This window comes from Stegostoma tigrinum, chromosome 11, assembly GCF_030684315.1.
Source record: "Stegostoma tigrinum isolate sSteTig4 chromosome 11, sSteTig4.hap1, whole genome shotgun sequence".
Classification (NCBI taxonomy): domain Eukaryota; kingdom Metazoa; phylum Chordata; class Chondrichthyes; order Orectolobiformes; family Stegostomatidae; genus Stegostoma; species Stegostoma tigrinum.
Window position 1 is genome coordinate 18,303,883 of NC_081364.1, and position 12,903 is coordinate 18,316,785.

The following is a 12,903-nucleotide window of genomic DNA, read 5'->3' on the forward strand; positions in this document are numbered from 1 at the left end:
CGGAGGAACCACTCTCTCCATGGGTCTCTTGACTGCTCCACACTCCCCTCCAGCACCACCACACCCTGCACTTTCCCCTGAAACCGCAGGAAGTGCTACACCTGCCCCTACACCTCCTCCCACACCCCCCATCACAGGTCCCAAGAAGACTTTACACATCAAGCAGAAGTTCACGTACACATCTACCAATGTGGTATACTGCATCCGCTGTTCCCGTTGTGGCCTCTTCTACATTGGGGAAACCAAGCGGAGGCTTGGGGAGTCCTTTGCAGAACACCTACGCTCAGTTCGCACTAAACAACCGCACCTCCCAGTCGCGAAACATTTCAACTCCCGCTCCCATTCCACAGATGACATGTACATCCCGGGCCTCCTGCAGTGCCACAACAATGCTACCCGAAGGTTGCAGGAATAGCAACTCATATTCTGCTTGGGAACCCTGCAGCCTAATAGACTTCACAAGCTTCAAAATCTCCCCTCCCACTACCGCATCCCAAAACCAGCCCAGCTCATCCCCACCTCCTGAACCTGTCCTTCCACCTATCCCCTGCTCGCACCTCAAGCCCCACCCCTATTTCCTACCTACTAACCTCATCCCGCCCCCTTGACTTGTCCATCCTTGCTGGACTGACCTATCTCCTCCCTTTCTCCCCACCTACACTCACCTCTACTGGCTCCATCCCCACCCCTTTGACCGGTCTGTCTCCTCACCACCTATCTTCTCTATCCATCTTCTATTCGCCTCCCCTCCCCCGACTATTTATTTGAAAATCTCCTGCTCCTCCCCCATTTCTGAAGAAGTGTCTAGGCCCGAAACGTCAGCTTTCCTGCTCCTATGATGCTGCTTGGACTGCTGTGTTCATCCAGCTCCACACCTTGTTATCTCAGATTCTCCAGCATCTGCAGTTCCTACTATCACTGCCAGTATGTGATTTGTGCTGCCATCTCATTGCAGTACTGAGTAATTGCTGCAGTGTTGGAAATTTGACTGAAATGTAAACCAGGCTCTTAAAGGGGAGGGTATAAATTCCTATATCCTGTATACTGTTTTGCCAGACATTTATTTAATTGTTGTTTGCAAAAGCTTGTTATGCCCAAATTGGTCATTTAGGCCCACACTGAAAAATACTGTGTGCTTGCAAAGTATTCATTGTGCTTTAAGTAACCATGTCTTTAAGATGTAAATACAACACAGTGTAGAGCTGGAGGAACACAGCAGGCCAGGTGGCATCAGAGGAGCAGGAAAGTCGATGTTTCGGGTCAGGACCCTTCTTCAGAAATGGGTCCTGACCTGAAACGTCAACTTTCCTGCTCCTCTGATGCTGCCTGGCCTGCTGTGTTCCTCCAGCTCCACACTGTGTTATCTCTGATTCCAGTATCGGCAGTTCTTACAAACAGATTGCATCTTGAAGAGATAGTAAGTTGCAACCTGTAGGTTAACAGTTTCAGGACCTCACAGCAACCTTGCAATGGTGTCACAGAACAGCACATCACTGAGCAAAAATAATATTGTAAAGTCAGAGCTGGGACATAAATTGGAACAGGAAGTAGTGAGATGGAAATATATAATGAATGGCATTAATTTGATAACTAAACTTGAAGGACCTTTGACTTTGCCTTCTCCTTGACCAGTTTGTCTTGAACCCAAACTCAATATGGCATCAAACCACATGGTAAAAGCTGGTGTTAGCAACAGAATGCATTGTCTAGAAAATCATAACAATAGTGAAGTTTGAGAAACAGACCCAAATGTGTCTAGAAAAGTGAACTTTAAAAAGAGACACATTTTTAGAAAATCATCCATACAGCTTTAAGAATGGCCAGAAAAGGTAGCTGTTGCAAGGGAAATATCCCAGTACAGAAAACTCCTGCAGCAAAACCATCAGAAATAACTGTCTCAGAGATAATAGTAACTGCAGATGCTGGAGAATCTGAGATAAAAAGGTGTAGAGCTGGATGAACACAGCAGGCCAAGCAGCATCAGAGGAGCAGGAAAGCTGACGTTTTGGGCAGATACCCTTAACTGTCTATACAGAAGCTTCTTGGGGGAAAATGGTTTAAAAGGGCCATACGGCAGTAAAAGCTAACTGACAGATTTGGGGATAAATCAAGAATAAGTACACATGAAAAGATGTTGATTATTAAACTCCCAAAACAGTTTAGATCCCTTAGAAGATGATGGACAAGGAAAGAAACAAATTCACCCAAAAAAACTAGGCTAAGGAGCACAATTAAAGACTCCTGACAGTAATTGAATAAATAGTTTGGAAATCATTCAATGGTAATGATTACAATTTGAGACTATTTTTCAAAAACACTCAAGCAAATCAAATGAAAAAAAAATGGACCAAGAGTCATTTATGAGAATTTGAAGTTTCAAAGCCTCAACTATGATAGTAATGAAATCTTTATCTTTTTGACATTTTGACTGAGTAAAGCAAGATTTATTCAATAACCACAAAGCTTTACTAACTTTAATCATTTTCATCACAAATGTAAAATTTTTACAATTAGAAGAAGAGGACAGTACAAATTGGACATGAGCTCTGGCTCAGTTAGATTTCCTCAAAGGTGCTATGGGTCAAATCTGGTTCTGGGCAGAGATCTCAAAAGAAGTACAGGAGTGAATAACACCATTTGCTGTCCTGGTTAAAATCACTAATGTAGCATGGATGAGGGACAAAGCCTGGGACTTTGTGACTACCTGAATTGATTACTGCACCATCCAAATATTGAAATCTTTGTAATCTCACAGCTGGTACTAATATATTGGCAATTACATCTCAAATTGTGCTGCTATTTTATAAAACAACTTTATCACACCTTTTATTTTAGCCTGCATCAGAATTATGTGTTGAGTGCACATTAATAGTGTGTTTCAGATCTTTTCTAGTTGAATAAAATACTTGAAAATAACAAACAGTATAATGATAAAATTTAACACATCACAAATTACTGCCAACCATGAGTCAGCACTACCACCTTTTTTTGCCAAAGGGAAATTCCATAACATTGTCGAGAAAAGGCAGGAATATCCTACTTTTTTTTCCTGAACATGTCCTCTGATTTTCTGGTTCAAGTGTAGAAAAGCTTTAAGGCTATTCGATAAACTTAAAGGACAATCTTACAGAGTTGAGTTTTTTCCCCCCAACTGAAAAAGAGAATTTCATCCAAGTATTTGAAATCATGAGAGACATGGGTGTTTTGGGTGAATTTTTCTGTATTAACTGTACTATGATTACGAAACTAATTACATTTCTTGAAATTTGTTGCTCATTCCTGGCAACAGTGAAGGAATGGTAATATAGTGCCAAGTCAGGATGATTTTTTTGAGTTAGAAAAGAAGTTGTGGATGCTGTTGTCCTGCTGCCCTTATGCGTCATGGAAAGTGCTGTCAATGGCTGATAGGTGAATTGCTGAGTGTATGTTATAGATGGTATTTGCTGCTGCCACTTTAGTGACAGACAGATTGAATGTAGAAAGTGAAGTATGATTCACTAATCAAAGGGCTGATTTTGACCTTGTGGTATATCTACAGAGCAGAAAGAGGCCATTCAGTCTATTTGCATCAAGTCTGCACCAATCCTCCAAAGAGCCACCTTCCATGGCCCCACCATAACCAGCGTTTCCCATGGCTAACCCACTTAGCCTGCACATCCCTGGACATTATGGACAAGTTTTCATGACTACTTCACATAACCTGCACACCTTTGGACCGTGGCAGGAAACCACAGCACCCAGTGGAAACCATATAGTCACGGGGAGAATGTGTAAACTCCACACAGACAGTCACCCGAGGCTGGAATTGAACCTGGGTCCCTGGTGCTATGAGGCAGCCATGCTAACCACTGAGCCACTGTGCCACCCCTAGTTGCTGTTTGGAGACAAGTGGAGAATAGTACATCATGTTCCTGGCTTGGGCCTTATAGATTGTGGATGGGCTTTTGGGAGTCAGGAAAGGAATTAACTCTTGAGGTTCTCTTAACCAAAGTAACTCTATGGTTGGCCCAGTTAGCTTCCAGGTCACTGAGCAGTTCTACCTTGTTGGAAACGATCATTGCCCAACACTTCTGCGGCATGAATGTCACTAGCCAACCTTCACTCCCAGCCTGGATAGGGCTGGGTCTTAGTGCTTCCAAGTACAGGCTTCTTCATAAATCAATGAAATTACAAATGGGTTTCAGATTCCACAGTCATATTCGCATTTCTCCATTTTTGACTTTAATGTTGGAGGGAACATCACTGTTGAAGCAGCTGAATCTGAGTCAATAGCCTGAGGAAATCCTTCAGTGACATCTTGGGACTGAGAATGATTTGCCTCCAACAACTACAAACAGCTGCCTCTTTGCTAATTATGACTAGCGGTCTCCCCCATTTGTCAAAAACTTCACTGTTGCTGGGTAAAAGCAACTTCTGGAATTTAGCGCCTTTTATTCCTGTTCAGGCCAGCACCACAACGAGGTCAGAAACTAAGCAGCCCTGGCAAAGCTCAAACTGAGCCCTGGCAAGCAGTTCTGTACAACATATGATAGCACTGTCAACGATACCTTCATCACTTTGTTAATGATCAAGAGTCAACTAATTGCCAATAGTCATTGCCTATATTACATTTTTCCTCTATTGTGCACAGGGCAATATCAGCTAGATCCCACTGCTTTGTCTGCACTAGAACAACAAACCCACCGGATGCATAGCTGCAGCGCATTCAACTATTTCTCCATATCGCAGGGAATGAATTAAATTGGCTGAAGGTTTGTGTCACTTCTTTGGAACATAAATATAGTGTTTATCTGCTTTCCCATTCCACAAGTTGCAGCTAGACATGTCTGTGCACAGTCCATGTACAAACATGCATACTTCCATTCATGGAAACGAAACAAACTGACTACCCTCAAAACAATCTCATTGAAGTACAGCCTAATTTATTCTGCTTTCTGTCAAGTTATTGTAAGAAATTTTTACTTTGAGACAAGTTCTTGGAGAATCTTCTTTTGCGTCAGATTATTGGTAACTCTTTACATATAAATCTGTGTAACCAATGCTGCAGAATAGTGAGGGAAAATATTCAGTGTACAAGTTCTGAGAAAATAATAACAGAAGGATAAACTGATGAATTGGACAGACTGCATTTATCATACCCTTTGTTAGAATCCTTTGATGATCCACTGTTACTGGGAGAGCTGCAACAAGCAGGCAAATGGATGAAAAGTAGCAAAGCCTGAGGCCCAGTTGTCAGTTGTCATTCAAGCTGAACTCTTCAGGTGTTCTTTCGGTGGGTTCTTTTGCTCACATCAAAACTCCATGCTCACATCCAGTGGAGTTTGTATCCCTGCAGCAATTTCACAAATTAAACAATTCTGACTAACTTGAAGAAAGACAATTAAATCATGCTATGGAAAACTATTGAAGTTGTTTCTTCATGTTCATTACAAGGATAATCATCATGAGCAGCATTCTCCTGAATCACCTGATGGACAACTTTTTTTTTTACACAAAGTGGTTAGTGTGTGGAATGAATTGCCAGGGGAAGTGGTAGATGCAGGTACGGTCACAATACTTTAATGATCTTTTCCAAAGGTCTTTTATAGGAAAGGTTTGGAGTGAAATGGGCCAAACGCAGGCAGGTGGCGCTAGTTCAGTTGGGAACATGGTCAGCATGGACTACTTGGATTGAAAAGCCAAAGCCATAGGGCATGGAAACAGAGCCTATGACCTACTTCCTCTGACTGAGCAAGTCTTCCCAGGGACACAGTGCAGATTTAGAGTTTCCACAGCAAACTCTGACCTGGTTTTTGTCACAAGACAAATCTGAGCAAAAATGTCAAGAACACCACCAGGAACTCTTCACTGCATGTGAGCCCGTTGTCTCAGTACTCTACCTGTAACTCTTTCACTGCAAAGTCACTCACCTTTCTTCCCACTGGTATGTCTTTACAGTGCTCAGCTTCAGGATGAAGTGCTGTGGGTGCTGGGAATCTGAAACAATCTGCAAAAGCTGCAGCAATTCAGCAGATCTGACAGCAAAACTCTGTACAGGAGCTATACCGGTGTTGTACAATTATTCTCTTTCTCTCTCCACAGGCACTGCCAGGCTGCTGACTTTCTCCAGCATTTTGTGTTGGTATGGTGCTCAGCGTAAACCTTCTTCTTATGGTTAGTTAAAAATAAACACAATCCTTATAACGAAGGTGAAAAAATACTCTGTGCTTTCAATGCATATGGAAGATCTGAGTTAAATCATTTTATTCTGCTCTCTTCCTGACTTTCTTATGCAGTTAAAGGTCCACTTCTTAATAGATCAAGATCAGAAAGGAACTGACAAATACAGAACAGTGCATTTTTAAAAGAAAACACAGATTAATTAGCAGATAATAGTGTGCTCAACACTTATCGGTTTGCTGTTAACAGCAAAGTAACAGGAAACCTGGCTCATGTTGAAATTGACGTTTGGACACCAAGCTGAGGGGGAAGAGTTAGTTACAGACATTTTTTCACAAACTGGTTTTTGAAGCTGAGAGTCACGTCCAGTGGAATTCTTGTTTGCCATCTTAAGTAAAACTCCAGGTTGTGCACAATCCAAAATTCCTACATTTATGCCATCCACTGGATCCAAATGGCTCCTTTGAATCCTCTGATGAAACTGGATGCCTAAGGATTAAAATGCAAAATACTGACAAGAGGTGATGTTGGTTGTAAAGATACTTTCTCAACAGAGTAATATGTTTGTGCTTGGCACTCTAACATCATTCACTCGAGAAATTACAAAATATAATGTTAGGAGTATGAAGTAGTGATGGTTAGATGTCTGTATACTAAAACAAAAGAGGAACTGAATCTAGTAGTGGTGTCACACAGAGTATGAAAATTGCATGCTGCCACAGTATGTTGCAATCTCAAGCTACAGATCGCGACAGTAGAGGTTCCAACTTTCTTGAGCAACTTGGCCATAGGAATTTCTCCCACGATTATCACCTGCCATCAACAAATATTGGAAGGATTAGCAGGTCAAGACACTCAATGAGTTTGGGTACATTGTGCACTTCCTTCACCATCAAGGCCCAGGAGGAGTGTTGAACACAGACCTTCTGGCTCAGAGGCAGGGGCACCAGCTACTTGGTCAGTATCCTTAGCTGATTTAATCTCAGTCTCTGGCGTTGGCAGCAATGTAAGGATCAGGCAATAAACTAAAGTTACAACCCACCCCCTATGTACATGTTTCCCAATGCCAGTCAGTTGCTGGACAGCTGGTTTGTGATGCAGTGCAATACCAACAGCATGGGTTCAAATATTACACTGGATAAGGTTACAATGAAGGACTCTTTCTCAATCTCTCCCCTCACCTGAGGTGTGATAGCCCTGAGGTTTAACCACTATCAGTTGCCTCTCTCTAATGGGAGAGCAGCCCTCTGAGACTATGGTGACTTTACCTTAGCTCCTCTATAATGAGCAGTGATGTTGAACCTGCAGTGATGTCTGTCCAGGCCTTGTACAAAATGGACTGCAACATCAAAACTCCCTCAAACCAAAGGACGGCCATTGGAACGATGTCCACATCCACTATTTGCTGGAGAGAATTCTAGGATCCAGCTCTGTTAAGTGATGAGGTGTCGAATGTTTCTCGACAAAGAGGAACAGAGGAACTGGAAGGAGGAGCACCCTAAGGTATGCTTGAATCTTTTGCCAGTGTCAAGGCATCAGCAGCTTGGCAGCAATTCCAGAACATGATACTGTGACAATGCAGAGAAGATGATAAAAATCCTACGGTACCCAAACAAGTTGACTGAATCTTCAGTCTACTAAAATTAACAGTACAGCAGCTCACAAGTAAGTTTCAGTTTTTCGGAAATAACTGGTCAATAACTGGGGAGGCAATGGCCTAGTGGTATTATCGCTGGACTTTTAACCCAGAGAGACCCAGGTAATGTTCTGGAGACCCGGGTTCGAATCGCGTCACAGCAGTTGGTGGAATGTGAATTCAGTAAAATATCTGGAATTAACAATCTAACGATGACTGTGAATCCATTGCCAATTGTCGGAAAAACCCATCTGGTTCACTAATGTCCTTTAGGGAAGGAAACTGCCATTCTTACTTGGTCTGGCCTCCATGTGGCTCCAGACCCACAGCAATGTGGTTGCCTCTGGGCAATTAGGGATGGGCAAAAATGCTGCCGAGCCAGCGATGCCCTCATTCTGTGAATGAAAAAAGACAGACATGAGAATATTGGAAATTCCTGGTTATCAAATACACCAAAGTCAAAAGACTCCTTTTTCCATTGAAGGTTAGATTAGATTCAGACTGAAAGACTGTGTTACAAGCAGATGCCAGGTGAGGTTTCCCAATTCATCACAGTTCCAGATGGGATACACCAAACCCTGGGTTTTGGGGATGTGGTAAACTGACCCCCTTTCTTTTCTCACTGCGACTGTATTCACAGTTGGTTGCAGCAAGGTTAATTTAGAAAAGATCTCTGCTCTTGTGGAAAAACTTTCTCCCGGTGCACGTAAACCTGTGTTTTAAAAGGAGTCAATTTAACCAGGCTCTCTCTAGTTCACAAAGAATGTGAATGCAGTGCAGATACCTCTTATGCAAGTCCAAAAAGATAAAAGTTTCTAAAAAAGAACAAATAGTTTTGGAATTATTTGTGAAGAGTGGATACTAGTATGTTGCAGTGAGGTTATAGTAAGCACTGAAGTTGGTAGTTGAACAGAGATAATCGGAACTGCAGATGCCAGCGAATCCGAGACAACAAGGTGTGGAGCTGGATGAACACAGCAGGCCAAGCAGCATCTTAGGAGCAGGAAAGCTGACATTTCAGGCCTAGACCCTTCATCAGAGAGGGTGTACTCAAGTGGTGTGCACAGTTTTGGTCTCCTTACTTGAGAAAGGATGTACTGGCACTGGAGGAGTTGCAAACGAGGTTCACTAGTTGATTTCAGGGTTGAGAGGGTTGGCTTATGGGGAAAGATTGAGTAGACTGGGACTATACTCATTGGAATTTAGAAGAACGATGGTGGGCTGGAGGGGATCTTATAGAAAAATATAAAATTATGGAGGAAATTGATAAGATGGCAGCAGGGAAGTTGTTTCCACTGGCAAGTAAAACTAGTCTCAAAAGAAGGGGAAGCAGATTTAGGACTGAGTTGTGGAAGAACTCCTTCACCCAAAGGGTTGCGAATCTGTGGAATTCCCTGCCCAGTGAAGCAGTTGAGGCTGCCTTGCTTAATGTTTTCAAGGCAAAGATAGATGGATTTTTGAACAGTAAAGGAATCGAGGGCAAATATGAATGGGTGAGTGAGTGGAGCTGAGACCATGAAAAGATGAGCCATGATCTTACTGAATGGCAGAGCAGCCTCGATGGGCCAGATGGCCTACTGCCACTCCTGCTTCTTACGTTCTTACGACACTATTCTTCAACCATGCCCTTCACAGAATGCTAATGCTTGAATCCAGGCTGGTACATATGCGAATGTTCAGGCTCACCAGCACACCTCAGTAAAGCTGAAACTGGCTTTCTAACCATTGTCCTTACGTATTTTTGAAAAAAAAAGATTAAAAACTCACAACATGTCTGCAGTTTGAGACATAGTCTACCGGGAGTGGTTTGCTGTCAGCCCTGCGTTATCTTTTCAGACATAGCCAATCTCAGTCCAATCTATTTGACGTGACTGCTGTTTGAAGTTCCCTTTGCATGCATCGACATGACATTGTGTACATCCCCCTCTCTCCGGTCAGCCATTCAAATTTAGGATGTGGAGGTGTCAGTGTTGGACTGGGGTGGGCAAAGTCGGAAATCACGTGGCACCAGGTTACAGTCCAACAGGCTTTTTCTTGAAATTACAAGCTGTTCCTTAGTCAGGCAGATTTACATAAACAGCCTGTATCGGATCCCTCAAGAAACACATGTTGGAATCACAAGTTAAAAATGTCTGCAGTACTTCCAAATTCTCATCTGAGGCCACAACATCGCTCTGAAATGGGCGGTGCTTAGCACAAAGGTGTAAAAGACACCCATCTTTCCATCAACAACAACAAAAACAGAAATTACTGGAAAAGATCAGCAGGTCTGGCAACCAGCGTGTGAAGAGCTCAGAGTTAATGTTTCAGATTGAGTGACTCTTCCGGAGAACCTCAGAGTCTCTTCATTTACATCGGCAAAATGATGGAGCTGGTCACTGACTTCAGGAAGCAGAGTGGAGGGCACACCCCTATCTGCATCAATGGTGCTGAGGTGGTTGACTGCATTCAGCTCCTGGGAGCGGTGGTCACCAGAAATCTGTCCTGGTCCACACATGTTGACATGATGGTCAAGATAGCACTACAATGCATCTGCTTCCTCAGGAAGCTAAGGAAGTTTGGCATATCCACAAAGATTCTTACCAATCAGTCCTCTCCATCTTCCTCTTCCATGCAAAGAGAAGGATTACTTTCCTTCCCCCAGATACATTAAAGTCAGTTTCACACAGATACAAACAATAATTCACAATGTGAAGACTATTCACAGATCAGTTATTACACTGACGTGTGACTAAGCACCTTTACATTCTAAACACCAGTTCCTTGGGTTAAATTCATAATGGACTCCAGTGTCCTCTTTCTGAATTTAACCCTTCTCAGCACAGTAAGTTTGCACTGCTTCTGCTTCCAACACATGTGTTACCGTTCTGTGAGCAGAATGTCATTCATTATAGCCTCGTGCCAGAAGCAGGAGGTTCAGTGCAAAAATAAAAATGAAATAGGTCTAATTCCACCATTGAACCAGAGACCTCTATCGTCCTGCTCCCCCTCATTACTGCTGAGATCTTGTAAAACAGGCCAAGTCCAATCCAATCTCAATCAGAGCAGTCACATTCCTCACAGCAGAGAAGACCGTGTCTCTGTAACTTTGCGAACTGCTCTATGTGGTTCCGCAGCTTTTGCATTTTTTCAGACCGCAGGATTCTACGCACCAGAAACTTAGTGCGCAACTTCAGGCCGCATGGAATTTTCGGAGCAGATTGCAGTGCACATACCAGATTCGAAAAATCCTTCAGCATTTGGTACTTGGGAATCTTGGTAAATATTTCGGGAATGTTCTCTTTGTTGCATAGTGCATCAAAACAAATAATACTGTAATCTTTAATCCCCCTGCTTCGCAAAATGTCATTGTAAACACAAGCCATCGAGGTATTGAAAAGGTCATGCATGTCACTAGGGTTCACTCTGCTTCCTGAGTCTGGCATACTCCACTGATTGTACATTGCTTGGCTTCTTTTTGACCAAATGATTATTATCTTTCCTCCTTCACGCTCCACAAGTTCCCTTTTGCTGTAAAGCCAAGAGACAATACCAATCTCTGCTACCCTGCCAGTATCCCAAAGATCAAGGATGATGTTACAGTGCAATTCAGTCCTCAGAACATCTGCAAAAGCACAGATCAGCCTAACGTGCTCTTCAGAATCTGGGGAGTACATCAGCAGTACTGTTCTGCTCCAAAGTGGGGCTGCAAAGATAAAAGAAAAGGGAGGGATTTAGCATCGCATTCATCCATTATAATAAATATCACTAATTAAAAACCGAAAGAACTGTGGATGCTGAAAATCAGGAACAAAAACAAAGTTGCTGGAAAAGCTCAGCAGGTCTGGCAGCATCTGTGAAGGAAAAAACAGAGTTAATGTGTTGGGTCCCCACCGGACCTGAAACGTTAACTCTATTTTTTCCCTTCACGGATGCTGCCAGACCTGCTGAGCTTTTCCAGCGACTTTGTTTTTGTTGTGAATAAATATCACTATCCTGCTTGGAAAAGGGCAATGGTCAATAACGGTTCCCCAGGCATCAGCCTTCATTCTATGCTTTTTATCTTACAGCTACATTTCATTTGAAAGATTTAATATCAAATTCTAGCAGACAAATCAGTGCTCAAACAAATTTTGGTTGTTCTCAATGTTCACTGTTTCCAGTGAGGGCTGTTTGATTTTGATTGTGGCTGATGTTCCTTAATGGAGCACGCTATCTCATTTCCCTCCCTCTCCCGGAAGCAGCTGTGGCTTGCAGGGACTTGAGAGGGGACCCTCTGTACAGTTATCAACCACCACTGCAAAAGGATATAAAAAATGTGCAGGAATCAAAGATGATCAAATTTATGTCAAGTATGCAAAGGATGGTTGGGGATTGCTGAGTGACTATCACTCTGCGCTGAAAGCTTTTGTACGGTTATGTTCAATTTGCAGTCAGCGCGCAGAATTTACACCAATGAGGCTTTTTGTCTGTGACATCAAAAGGATTGATTCCAAAACAATTTGGTGTGTTATGATATCAAACAAACCCATCCTCAATGAGGATAACAAAGTGTGGGGCTGAATGAACACAGCAGGCCAAGCAGCATCTTAGGAGCACAATAGCTGACGTTTCGGGCCTAGACCCTTGATCAGAGAGGGTCTCAACCTGAAACGTCTGCTTTTGTGCTCCTGAGATGCTGCTTGGCCTGCTGTGTTCATCCAGCCCCACGCCCCACACTTTGTTATCTTGGATTCTCCAGCATCTGCAGTTCCCATTATCTCATCCTCAATGAGGATTTTGTTTTATCCCGTACACAGTGAGTTACAGTGATCCAAAATGCATGGATTGAAAACAATGACAGAGGCAGATCCAATAAAAACTTGCAAAAGAAATTTGAATTCAGGCTTCAAAATGAGAAATTAGCAGTGCCATGGGAAAGAGGAGCACTGGAGTGATTTCCATCACTTTTTTTTAAAACAAGGGCCTACAAGCCTCCCGCTGTGCTGCATGACTGTTGTTATATGTTTATCTTACCTGATATAACTTTAGCTGCCAACTTCCAGATCATATAAACAAGCACTGGTGTAACAGCTAACATAACCAGTGTACTCAGGAGCCCCAGCCCTAGCCAATGACGCAAGTCTGTA

At 42.8% G+C, this 12,903-nt stretch overlaps 1 protein-coding gene across 2 annotated transcripts in view; it reads right to left on the reverse strand.

The window, feature by feature from the left end:
* LOC125460541 (interleukin-17 receptor C-like) overlaps positions 1-10,816 on the reverse strand; it is a 91,237-nt gene extending 80,421 nt beyond the window's left edge. The window contains exons 1-2 of one of the 2 annotated variants that reach the window (XM_048548097.2): positions 8,091-10,816; positions 5,139-6,648 (exon numbers count right to left, since the gene is read on the reverse strand). The gene's annotated coding sequence lies outside the window, so the exon portion shown is untranslated. Of the gene's footprint in view, positions 1-5,138 lie in introns of both variants that reach the window. The other variant, XM_048548095.2, reaches the window with a different exon arrangement.
* Positions 10,817-12,903: the final 2,087 nt, after the last annotated feature.